The following is a 14,412-nucleotide window of genomic DNA, read 5'->3' as shown; positions in this document are numbered from 1 at the left end:
TAAATAAGGTAACAAAATATTGACACTTATTGTATACAAATATAGCTTGTAAAATGGATTTAAAGGCAACATTTACTAATATTCTGATAAAGCATTGATTTTTGGATGATAAAGCTCTGCAGTTCTTTGTATGTGGACACATTCAAGCTACCAAAAAGTAATGGTATCTTGTCTGACAGTTTTTATAGCGAAGTTAAAAGGACATCCACTGGCCTTTTCAACAGAAAACACAATAATTATAAATGTGTACAAATCAGTAAGTACATAGCAGGTACCACAGGAATCTATTAGTTGAGTTTGTGTGAGGCTGTTGAACAGCCTCATTATTTTAAACATTGCTACATATACAAAAGAAAAATCAAAGATCTGATAGTGCTTTATCATAGGATAGCCAAATTGTTCAGTGGGGAAAGTTCTTATTCATAGACAAATTTTAGTTAACAAATGAGGAAACATTATAAAATATCATAATCTTGTGGTCTTTAATTGAATAATTAAATCTAAGCAATCTTCAACCATTACATGAAATTCAGATGGAAATTTTGTAGAGTGGAAAAGAAAGACAGCCCTGAACGCATTATTTCAAATATCTAAAAAAGAAATTGTATTTCCTTTCTTTAATGTTTTTATTTTATTTTATTTTTATTTTTGAGAGAGACAGAGACAGAGCACAAGAGGGAGAGGGGCAGTGAGTGAAGGAGACAGAATCTGAAGCAGGCCCCACGCTCTGAGCAGTCAGCACAGAGCCCCCACATGGACTTGAACTCAGGAACCACAAGATCATGACCTGAGCTGAAGTTCCTGAAGAATTGTTATACTCTGTCTGCCTCAAGTGTTCATCACTGGGCTGCAGGTTATAAGGAAATTTAATTTATCTACCATTTCCTTCTGCCTTTGTTTTCCACATCATTAAGATCATACTATGAGCATTTTCTTAAGTTATTACAATGTATCAAGTTATATTCAAATTTTTTAAAAATTGAGATATAAAGTAACTGTGACAAATAAGCCCACTGACCCAATCAAAGGAGGGATGTGGAGACTCCGAGCACAGTGAAGGGAAGCTTTAATCAACATTCTTGCAAGAGCGGGTGTCTGATGGACAGGCACACTCCGGCAGTCACAGCAATTTATCTCCTGGCGTGAAGTTCCTCCCCTGATGCCCCATTGGCTGAACACTACAGAGATTACAACTTTACTTGGAAATCGCCTACGTCAATGTACGGCCAAAAAGCAGTCTGATTGGAACAAATGTACATTTTGCGATGCAGAGACTTCAGTTTTTTGACATATTCTCATTGCAAAAGCTGGCGAAAAATAAGCCCGTGAAATAGAGAGGGGAAGAAAAACCAGGAAGTGAAGTGTCTAAGGGTTTGAGACTCCATTGTGTGTGGGAGGGAGTTGGTACATATTTCCAATAGGTTGTAAACCTATTATTAACTAGACAGCACAACTTTTATTTGGTATTTCTGAAGATGAATCATCTCACGTCTCACAGTGACCAAACAGATATACTAGAATAATAAGTACCAGAAATATAGAATAGTTCTAAATACATTTAAAAAGTTAAATTAAATATAAGTGTGAAAATAAATTAGAATTTTAGTTGTCCCAGCAAATCATTATCATCTGACTTAAAGAGAACATGTAAACTAAAACAGAATTTGCAGGGGTTTATAATTTTCCTGCATCTGGACTCTGTTTTATTTAATTTCTTTAATATTATATAATCATGAACAACATTTAAAGTAATATCCCTTCACTTATTAAAGAATATTCTTTGAATATTAAGGAAAGAGGCTTTTGATGTTTTATGAGTGATTATGACACTGATATAAAATACAAAGGAAACCAAGCATCAAATATCATGTATGTTAGACATACATATGGTTAAAATGGATTTTCTTTAAAAATCTAGAAAACTATAATTGCCATTTCTTTGACTTGATGCTTTATGAAATTTTAGTATTAATAGAGAATGTTGATAATATTTTGTAAGAATTGCGACATATGAGCCCAGCAATACAAGCCAGAACAATAGAGAAAATAAACCTTAAGACTAATTGTAGGTCAACAGTAAATACATACTACTACAGGAAATCTGTAACACTTTCTGAGTAGAGTCAAGAAGGTGCTTTTCTATTGAATTTTTTTGAATGTCGAAGTAATTTAAACTTGAATAGACAAACCCACAGAGGTTATCTGCTTCTGCTTCTGAACTTTCTCAGAAACGCCATGCTTTCTCACTCTCAGGAATAACAATGCACTGTGATCAATGTCAGTTCCGTGATCTTTCCTTTCATATTCTGGTTCTCCAAGGAGAGTCTATTCTTAGGAATTTAAATACCTGGGCTCTCTGTTGTCAGTTGTACAGAGTTAGATCAAGAAGAAAACTTATGAGCAATTAGGAAATAAGCATTTAGTCCCCAAAGAATGGTAGTACTGTGAAAATTAGCTAGCAAGAAAATTTATTGAGCTCCATAAAAATACAATTATTCCGGTGAGATTCAATTGGGTAATAAGAGTAATGAATCATTTTTATGTAATAGATATGTCTAAGAAGTGACACTGAAAGCTTCTCTATGGATTCTGAAAAATAACTTAATTCTCACAACATGCTTCCTTTATAAAGATACAGATTTGAAAAGTTGTTTCTAATTCTCTTTGACTGAAAACAGTGGCATTCATGGGGAGTGTGAGGCTTTGTGAATCAGAGAAACTTGGATGCAAATTTTTTGTCCTTTTATAACTACCATCTTGTGGCAAACCTGTTAGATCATTGGTGCCTCTCCTACCAAATGGGAGTGTTTTTGTTTGTTTGGTTTGCTTGTTTTGTACTATTTTCTCTAATCCTTTTTGGTGATTCTTTCCCCCTGCCTTAAGTAGTTCCTTCATAGGCACAGCTGGTTAGTACTCTGTTGAATCCTCCAGGGGCACTCTCTATTTTTTGAATTCTCTTTCTCTTCCCTGGTACTACTCTCCTTTGAATTCTGTCCTTATTTTCTGTTTGATTATTTTTCTAGTACCCAATCTAATGGGTCTGAGATAGTATCTCATTGTGGTTTGGACTTGTATTCCTCTAATGATGAGTGATGTTGAGCATCTTTTCATGTGTTTTTTGGCCATTTGTATATCTTCTTTGGAGAAATGTCTGTTCTCCAGTGACTTCTCTAGTCCATTGCCCATCTTTAAACCCAATTATTTGATTTTTCTCTTGTTGAGTTATAGATAATCTTTGTGTATCCTGAATAGTAGCCACTTATAAGACACATAATTTGCATATATTGATTGTGTCCTTTGATGCACATAAGATTGTAGTTTTGATGAAGTCTCACTTGTTTATTTTTACTTTGGTTTTTGCTTTTCTTGTTTGTTGCCTGTACATTAGGAGTCATATATAAGAAGTTATTACCAAACTCGATTTCACGAAGCTTTTATCCTATGTTTTCTTCTAAGAGTTTTATAGTTTTAGGGCTTACATTAGGTCTTTGATCCATTTTGAGTCAATTTTTGTATAGGGTGTAATATAAGGATCCAAGTTTATTTCTTGCACCTGGAATAGGAGTTGTTTTAAAAAGAGCATGTGTAGGGGCACGTGGGTGGTTTAGTCAGTTAAGTGTCCAACTCTTGATTTAGGCTCGGGTCATGATCTCATGGTTCATAAGTTTGAGCCCCGCATGGGACTCCGCACTGGCAGTATGGAGCCTGCTTCGGATTCTTTCTCTCTGCCCCTCCCCCACTTTTTCTCTCTCTCAAAAATAATAAATAAACTTACAAAAAAAGAGTGTGTGGATATAAAGCACTCTCAATACATGTCAATTGTCAACTATTATTATTGTTTGTGAAGGAGTATTTTCATAACTTCTTTGTTAATTTACATCCAACACCTTTTGGAATTCCTTCTATATTAGTAGAATTCCTAATTTTAAAAGTCTTACCTCCCAACAGTAGGATTCAGAAACTTGTTTTTCCAGTGTCTCTTGAAGCTAGAGCACACCAATAGATGAACCCATGCGAGGATGTGATTTAGAAGTGAATAAAGAATGGAGCGCTGGGTGACACATTTTGGTGTGATGGAGGGATAGCTTACAGAAACTGCTGGCCATCAAGGGCTGTAGACATTCTAGTGGCAGTATCTCTTTCCCAGGTCAGGAGTGTGAGCATCATCATATAGTTGAACATGTTTTGGCCATAAGTGTTAAGCCTATCAACTACCCTTTAAGGTATTTTATCTTTGCTCTAAATAGACAGAGTGGTTTTCACTTTTGTTTACTAAGAATACAAACTGATTCTGGAAGGGTCATTGCTCATTGATAAAGTGAGGGAAATAAACTTTGACTTGATTCAGCTCAGAGTAACAAAGTTACGGAAAGGGGAACTGTAGCATCTCCTACAAAGGACAGTAGATTTGGATTGTAAAGTTGTTGCGTGCTTTTATTCTCTCACATTTAATTCATTCAATACATCATTGATTCATTTATTTGTTTTTATTTATTTTTATTTTTCTAATGTTTATTCATTTTTGAGAGACAGAGAGAGATAGAGCACCAGTCGGGGAGGGGCACAGAGAGTTGGAGACACAGAATCTAAAGCAGGCTCCAAGCTCTGCAAGGGGTCAGCACAGAGCCCAATGCAGGATTCTAACCACAGGATTCTTTTGTTTTAATCAAAGGCTATGGACTTCATGAGGGAGTATGGGGGATGTCTCTTTGATTCTATGCTTAAGTGTTTTCATTGTTGACATTTTTCAAGCAATATTGCTGAAAACTGAGCCAATTAAGTGGTTTATCTACAAATATTAACTTGCAAGTAAACTTTCTACCATCCCTTAGACTTTATTGAAGGGGGGGTCAGAGGAGAAAATCCATTTTCACTTGAAATTGCCCACAATTCGTGAAGTAAAATAGGTAACAAAGCACTTAATTTTCAGAGTTTTGACACTTTACCTCTCATCTGTATGCACACAATTATATTACACACATATACAAATTGCGTGGGCCGGGTCTTTTTTCACATAATCTATATTTACATCTCAAAGCAATTCTCTAAGATAGAATTAACATGCCACTTTTACAGGTGGGAAAATTTAATTAGTTTCCCAGTCATTAAGCTATGATTTAAATATATTTTTGTTTGAATTCCAAACTCATGTTTGTTCCACTCTTCTAGGAGATATAAACAGATGTTCACAACTTAGAACACATACTGTGAATATGTGAATACGCATAACAGTTTGCATCTACCTGATAAGTGTGAAAGATTTCTTCACTCCCTGCTGACCCCTAAGAGGAGCCAGGTCATCTGTAATTTTGACTTTTCTTTTCAAACTTTCATCATCATAGATATAGAAAACTATTTCCTTTCCATCATAGACACTTTCCAAATCTCCTTGCTAGTTTATTTGTTTTGCATAACATTCTCTCAAGTCATCTAATAAGCTCCTATTCAATACTTACCATATCCAAATTACATTGTGGAGAATAGAAAGTTAATAAAAATGAACCATAGCTGAATGCTTTGGAAGTAGGAGAATATTCCAAGTATAACCTCCCCACCTCAAATTATGGCAGATCCACAAATGCACCTCTGGTGAGATGCAATGAGGATATTACTTAAAACACAACAGTACATGCAAACAGCTACTTAGAGTATGAAGCAATGAGAATTGTATAATTTTTAAAAATTTTTTAATGTTTATTTTTGAGAGAGAGGGAGTGGCAGAGAGAGAGGGAGACACAGAATCTGAAGCAGGCTCCAGGCTCTGAGCTGTCAGCACAGGGCCTGACAAGGGGCTTGATCCCACGAACCGTGAGATCATGACCTGAGGTGAAGTTGGACACTTAACCAACTGAGCCACCCAGGCGTCCTGAGAATTGTATAATTTTTTAAAGTTACAGAAATGTTTCAAAAGACATGAAGAAGTGAGGAAGTTTATTCTGGGTTAAAAGGATTAGTCAAAGTATAACAGTATGTTTTGAGAAGAATTAATTTCAGAGAGCCTCTAGTGGAATTATGTCAAGTAACTGAGTTAATTCAGTGGGAAATAATAGTAGCTTGCAAAAATATCATGGTAGTCTGCAAGTAGTATTTAAGGAAGTTTGAATTTTAATTTGAAGACAGCTAGTACAAAAACATGAGAGCTGGATTCTGTTTCATATTTTAAGAAAATATCACTGGAAATTATGTGAATGTTGATTAGATGGATAAGATAATGGAAGTTAATGGGACCAGTCTGGAACAGAGGTGATGAAGGCCTAAAATCAGACAGCCATGGTGGTAATGAGGGGGAAGTAGATACAGTGCACAGTGTCAACATAGAGATGTGCTAAAAAGGGAAAGAGAGAGGCCAGGAAGATTTGCAATGGGATCAAGAATTCAAGTCAGTGAATATGTATGTTTATATAATAATAAGGTTGGGAGAGCCATAAATATCAAAGTTTAATGATTCTACCACTCCACATTTTTCAGTTGAAAAAACATTACTAGGGGGAGTAACTTTTTTTGAGAGAGAGAGAGAGTCATTTTAATGGCAAGAATATGTAGAGTTCCTTAGAGGACACCCTTGTGTAGATAAAAGAATCAAGGCCCTTAGGAAACCTAGGGCTGTAGGTTCTAAGTTCAGTATTCTCTCCGATTATTTGTTTACTGAACCAGAAATGATTTATTAAGTAACTGCTTTTGCCAGCCACTGTGCTAGGCAGTGGTGTCTAATGTAAGGAAAAGACTTAGCCTCACCTTCAGAGAGCTTACTTTCTTGTTGAGTGGAAACAAAAACCTGTAAGTAAATAAGTCTGTTACAAGATGTAGTCTTTTTTTTTTTTTTTTTTTTTTTTTTTTTTTTTTGGGGAAAAGGGAGAAAAAGAAAGAAGGGGGGGGGGGTCGAGAGAGGGGGGGACACAGAATCGGAAACAGGCTCCAGGCTCCGAGCCATCAGCCCAGAGCCTGACGCGGGGCTCGAACTCACGGACCGCGAGATCGTGACCTGGCTGAAGTCGGACGCTTAACCGACTGCGCCACCCAGGCGCCCCTACAAGATGTAGTCTTGAAAGAAGAAGAAAAAGAGTTATGGCAGCAAATTGGAAAAAGAAAACCGCTTAGATAGAATTACAAAAATGTTTAGTGAAGATTTTTTGTCTGAAAGGGAGACCTGAAAGGTAAGTATACACCTGTAAGAAAAACTAAGAGAAAGTCACTCCAAGTAGAGGAGATGACATGCACTTTGGCCCTCAGATTGGAGAAATCTTGGCATGTACTTTAAAAATATAAAGAAGTAAGCCATATCTAGATTACAGAAGGTGGTTTCAAATTTAAATTAAATCTGTATAAGTGGATAAAGTACTGGATATATTGCAGGATTAAAGGGAATAAAAATAGTTAAAGCCAAGGAGAATATTAAACTATGTGGGAAAGTCATATAGAATGTGAAAGAAGAGGCTTAAGACCCAGGATTTAGGGGAGAGCTGCCTTTTCTAAAGGAGTAGAGGCAGAAAAATCATTACAGTAATATGAGTGATGTAAATGTGAAGAAATAGAGAACACAAAGCAGAAAAGTTTCAGAAAGTAGAACATCAGCTATGCTAAATACTTGTTGGGTGGAAACATAAAATTAGAGTTGAGATGATCATTGTGTTTTCCAAATGGAACACTTGAGAAAATAGTTTAAATATATTGTGGACAGGGGATGGTTAAGGAATGGGGTGGAGGCCATATACATTATTTTTATTTAGTAGAAAGTAGGTGATTGACAGATGAAGAGGAAAAGAAAGCTATGCTTTCCCTTTGTAGGACCAATAGTTATAGACCACCCAAAATAAAACGTGGGTCAATAGGCAATATTTAGCTATAAAAAAGACCCAAAAGTGTTATTACTACATGTAAAATATCTACTGTTTTTTAGTACTATTCAAAGAAAATGTAGATTTACACATACACAAATATATACATATAAATGTAAAATTGAATATAATCAAATTTAATCTCCACAACAATTTTTTTATTCCACTTTCTAAGATTATTAAGTATTTCTCAGACAGAGAAAGCATAAGAGAGAAGCATTTCCACAATGGTAAAGATCTTCAAAATCTATTCCTCCTTAAAAGCAGAGAGAACACTGAATAATCAGTGGCCAATCAACTTCTTCAGAACTCTCGAAATTAAACAGAGGACTACAAAATTTTAAGGTGTTTTTTTTTTTTAAGTTTGTTTCTGTATGTATATATGTATGTATGTATTTTCAGAGAGAGCATGGGAGAGGGTTAGAGAAAGAGGCTTTCCCTGACAGAGGTGTGTTTTTCTAAAAGAAAAATAGCTGATTCTCAGTAAGAACAGTGAACTTTATGGTGTTTTAATTTGTCCTCGTTTCATATCCTTCTCCCCTACTCTGTAGAGACAACAGCCTGACAACCATGGAGGCTGTAAAAAAAAAAAAGCAGTCTCACAGTCAAAGGAAAGAGAATATAGATTTGGAGCTCCCACAAAATTCCTGTCTTCCCAAAGTGTCACTGGTTGACCTGTCTGGCAGCTTTCTGAAAGATTCCCGTTCACAAAGCTTGTCTTTATTTGACCTAATTCATAGGTCACTGAGAATCCCTACCTCCAAGACGTTTGTTAAAGCAATCAGCAGCAATTGTTTACCATTGCAGCTGCCTGAGGCAGTGATGCTAGGGAACCAAACAAAAGACCCGGCAAACATCTTAAAAGGGAAGTCTGGGAATATAATGACTCTAGTAGACTTTGAAATGATCCAGCATATTCCTCTGGAGCTAGCAAGACACATGCATGTGCAGGCCTGTGCCTGCTTAAAAAAAGGCTTAAGAAAGCCTTAATCTCTTATTTCTGTCAGTCTTTAAGTTTCTGAACAATCAGGAAATGAATTTAGTGATTCATCACTTACATATACAGTGCTCATCACAAGTGCCCTCCTTAATATCCATCACCCATTGACGTCACCATTGCCCCACTCACCACCCCTCCAGAACCCTGTTTGTTCTCTATATAAAGAGTCAATTTTATGGTTTGTCCCTTTCTCTCTTTTTTTTCTTTCCTCTACATTCATCTGTTTTGTTTCTTAAATCCCACATATGAATGGAATAATATAGTATTTGTCTTTCTCTGACTTATTGTGTTCAGCATAATACACTCTAGCTCCATCCACATCATCGTAAATGGCAAGATTTCATTCTTTTTGATGGCTGAGTAATATTCCATTGTATACATATACACCACCTCTTGTTTTCCATCGGTGGACATTTGGGGTCTTTCCATAATTTGGCTATTGTTTATAATGCTTCTATAAACATTGGGGTGCATGTGCCCCCTCAAATCAGTTTTTGTATCCTTTGGGTAAATATCTAGTAGTGCAATTGCTGGGTTATAGAGTTCAACCTAGCTTTATAATTATTACTTTATGTTGTTATTTTAATAAGATAGGGGGAGGAATGAGTTACAAACCAACATACATTTATATTGGATTTTATATCTACCTATATATTTTATTTACTAGTCTTATTTCCTTGTGTGAATTCTAGTTAATGCCTATTGTCTTTTCATTTTAGCTTCAATTACCCATTTACTTTTTTGCCACTTTTTATGAGGTATAATTGATATATAGAGTTTCAGGTGTACAACATAATAATTCAATATTTGTATACATAGAGTGTTTCTTATATAACCAGTCTGGTAGAATGAATTCTCAGTTTTTGTTTTTCTTTTTAAAAATATTTTTTTAATGTTTATTTATTTTTGAGAGAGAGAGAGAGAGACAGAACATGAACCAGGGAGGAGCAGAGGAGACATGGAATAAGAATCAGGCTCCAGGCTGTCAGCACAGAGCCCAATGTGGGACTTGAACTCCCATGAGATCATGACCTGAGCCAAAGTCAGACACTTAACCAACTGAGCCACCCAGGTGCCCCTCAGTTTTTGTTTTTCAGATAATGTCTTAATTTCTTCCTTGGAGGTAAGTTTCACTGGATAAGGTTTGCATAAAATTTGTATGAAGAAACAAACAAGAAGCAAAATCAGACTTATAAACACAGAGAACAAACTGATGGTTGGCAGAGGGGAGGAGAGTGGGGTAAATGGACAAAATGGGTGGAGGGGAGTGGGAGATACAGGCCTCCAGTTATGGAATGAATAAGTCACAGGAATAAAAAGCACAGCATATGGAATATAATCAATGATATTGTAATAGCATTACATGGTGGCAGACGGTAAGTACTTTTGTGGGGAACATAACATAATGTATAAACTTATTGAATCACTATGTTGTACACTTGAAACTAATTTAACATTGTGTGTCAACTATACTCAAAATTTTTTTTAATTAAAATGTTTGAAACACAAAGGGGTTGAAAGTTAAAGGAGAGTTGGAGAGCTGGAGTGGTTATGCTGCAGCAGACAAAATAGACATTAAGAAAAAATATTAGAGGAGCACTTGGGTGGCTCAGTTGGTTAAACATCCAACTCTTGATTTTGGCTCACTTCATAAGCTCATAGCTTGTGAGATTGAGTTCCGCATGGGGTTCTGCACTGTCAGTGCAGAGCCTGCTTAGGATTCTCTTTCTCCCTATCTCTCTGCCCCTCCCCCACTCATGCATGTGTGCTTACATGTGTGTGCTCTCTCTCAAATAAATAAACATTAAAAAAAGAAAAAAATATTAAAGGCAAAGATAGGCATTTTATAATGATAAAATGTCAATCTATAAGGAAAACATAACAATTATAAACACATTATGCACTTAACAACATAGTCCCAAAACATATGAAGTGAAGGAGACATAATTAAAGAGACAAATTGAAAATCAAATAATAATTGGAGATTCCAGACACAACTTTCAATAATGTAAATAACAAACATACATAAGGTCAGTAAGGAAACAGAAGACAAACAAAATACAGCTAAGAATTATCTATGGAACATGCCACCCAACAACAGTAGAATGCATGTTATTCTCAAGTACATATAGAACATTTTTCAGGATATGCTATATGTTAGGCCATAAAACAAGCCTTATTAAATTTAAAAGGACGGACATCCTAAAAAGTATGTTTTCCCACCATAATGGAATTAAATCAGAAGTTAATAACAGACAGAAATTTGGGAAAGTTATAAGTATGTGAAAATTAAACAACATATTCCTAAATAACCAAAAAGTCCATAAGAAATCAGAAGGAAAATGAAAACATACTTTGAGATGAACGAAAATGGAAATAACAGCATACCAAGAATGGATTATGCATTATGGAATGCAGTGAAAGCAGTGCTTCAGTGTGGGGGTTGGGGGAAATCTATACTGTTCATAACTATGAAAAAAGAAAAAGAAAAAAATATGAAATCCAAATACTCATTTTTCATCCTAAGGAGCTAGAGAAAATAAACCCAAGACAGCAGAAAGAAGGAATTTATATAAATTAGAGTGGAAATATGTGAAATACAAATAGTAAGACAATAAAAAAAATTAATTAAACTAAAAGTTCTTTGGAAAGATCAACTTTATAAGTCTGGTAAAAGTATCTATCAAAATTCAACACTCTTTCATGATAATGACACTCAACAAACTAGGGATAGACTACTTCTTCAACTTCTTAAAGGACATCTGTGATGAAACCAGGGCTGACATCTTGCTTACTGACAGAAGACTGAATGCTTTTTCCCTAAGATCAGGAATAAGGCAAGTATTTGTTTTCACTACTGCTGAATGTTGCACTGGATATTCTATCCAAAGAAATTAGGCAAGAAAAAAAAGATACCTAGATTAGAAGAAAAGAAATAAAACTATTTTTATTTGCAGGTGACATAATCTTATATTTAGAAAATCCTAAGAAAAAAATTTTTTAAATGAAGAAAATAGGCAAATTCCAGGAGATAGAAAAAAACATTAATGTTTTCCAGGGAGGGAGGAATTGGGAGTGTGTGCTCTTTTGGATGGGGTTACTTTTGAAGCTGATGGAAGTGTTCTGGGATGAGATCGTGTTGATAGTTGCACAACTCTGTAGAAAAACTAAAACACACTGAATTGTACACTGTGAAAGGGTCAATTTTATATGTTAATTATGTCTCAACAAAGGTATCATTAAAAAATAAAGTCAGGATTAGTAAAAAGAATTGCTGTAATTTGGACCTGCATCTAAAATCATGATTTTTCTTAATTGTAATAGATTGGTTATTAAGAAGATTTTATTAATAACAGACATTGAGCCTGAGATACAGAACAACTAAAAAATAGGACCACATTCATAAGGAGAAGAGCTGGAAATAGAGTTCAAAATAAGATTTGCTTGTGCTCTTGAAAGGTGTCTAACTGCCTTATGCAGAATGGACAGATTAAGACTCTGAATTTGTGTCGGGTGATATCATTGTACACACAGCACTCTCAGGTTCTGAATTTATTATAACCAACAGAACAGGGTAAATTTTGTCCTCAAGACTTTTAGTCATCAGTGCTGATTCTCTGACAAAATTAAATTTGATTTAGTTTCTTATTACTTTGCATTTTGTAGGACTGCTCTACTTAATTTTCATTTCTATAATGCATCCACTCAACATTTGCATGTTGAGCACCTACTATATGCCAGGAATTTTTCTTGACAATGAAGTAGTTTACTTTCATTTCCTTTTTCTCCAATTTCTCTAAAAGCTAGTTATTATTTGAGACCTCTAAGTTTCTTTTTTTGTAACTGATGGCCATAGATTTGTTTTCCTATTAGAATATTTACATTCTCAGAGTTTTTTTTGTCAATTTATGAATACATTGTGGAAAAAATCTACAACCCAAAAAATAGAACTATTTTAAAGAGATACCATTGTTAATTTTGAAAAAGTTTTAAGTATAAATGAGTAAAATTAACACATGTGTAACCACACGAAAATCAATTATTAAACATTTATTTCATCCCATGTAGTTCTCAAATCTGGCAACAGTCTTATGTTGATTAATTGTTCAGGATGGAAGCCATACTCTCCTGCTTTCTTCATTACTCAATCTTGATTCAGCTTCATTTCCTCTTAAGGTTCATTGAGATTAATGATGCACTCCATTTAGCACAACAAAAGAATTCTAATTCTCTGTAAATTTGGAGTTTGTTCTCTTGTGAATTCCACTCCTCTGATAACTAGACAGACTGGAAATATGCTAGTTTTTGTTTGATGACATAAAGGCCAAAAGGAAAGGTCACGGTAGGACCACTTTTAATGAGTTATTAGATAACTACATTTTCTAAATAGTTTAATGTCATCATTAAACTTCAAAGTGGTTTAAGAAAAGCCTTTAAATATGTATGTCAGCTCTCAATTATCTATGCTAATGGAAAGGAACAGCAGTATGTATAATGCAAAATGGATGAAAATATACACATATTTGGCTTAGAGGACACCTGTGTCATATGCTCGGAGAATAAGTAAAATTCAAATCACTCCTTCCCAGTGAGCTGTTTTTGTCATTAACATAGTCCATGGTTTTTGGTAAACTTCTCATATTCTCTTTTTAGTCATAATGCTGGACACTATCATCTTTCAAATTTAAATAATGGTGCTAGTACAAACAGAGAAGTGCATGGCCTCCTTAGAGTTTTCTAAATGGCTTATGCCTCCTTGAGTAGTTGAGGGAGATAAAAATATTATATTATAAAAAAGCCTTTCATTACATTTTTTGGGCAGAATACAAAGAGAAAAGATCCCCAGAGCATCAGGACAGGTAAAGGTATAGGAATTGAATAATACACTGAGGACCTACTAAGGGCCATGTATTTAGTGCAGTTGTTGCTAACAATTAATTCATTCCAATATCCTGATTCAGTGTTACCACCTTGTGCAAGATAATGTACTGGGAACTGGGAATCTTATGGTGAGCTTAATGTATAGCAGAAAGCACCTGTATCAAAAGACTAATAATAAATTACTTAATCATGAATTTTGTAATATATTATTCCAGAATGGCAAATGTTGAGAGTTAGGAAAACTTATGGAAAGAGTGCTTGCCTAGTATAAATAGAAAAGATATCAGAAAAGACCTCTGATTAAGTGATACTTCACTTGTGACCAGACTGCCTAACAAGATGAAAAAATAATAACATGATGTGGGTAGATGACACAGAAAGGCAATATATATGATTATCTTGAGTCAAGATTTAAGGCTTATTTGAGTAACTTGAAGGGTTAATTTTAATATTAGCTTTAAGCAGAAGTAAATATACTGTAAAGCTGATACAAATTTTGGGCCACTGTGAGAGCTATTCCTGGGATGGTATTCCTGGCTCAGAGCAGAAACCAGATTGTACTCTAGAAGCACGTCGATATAATTTTTTTTTTCCCAAAATTTTCTTGAGTTCTGAAAGGAATCTGTTATCTCCAAGGTTCCTGTAATTTGATATGATTTCTTTGCTTCTGCTAATAAGCATTTACTTTAGCATCTA

The sequence above is a fragment of the Panthera uncia genome, chromosome F2, assembly GCF_023721935.1.
Source record: "Panthera uncia isolate 11264 chromosome F2, Puncia_PCG_1.0, whole genome shotgun sequence".
Classification (NCBI taxonomy): Eukaryota; Metazoa; Chordata; class Mammalia; order Carnivora; family Felidae; genus Panthera; species Panthera uncia.
Note: the sequence above shows the minus strand (reverse complement) of the source record.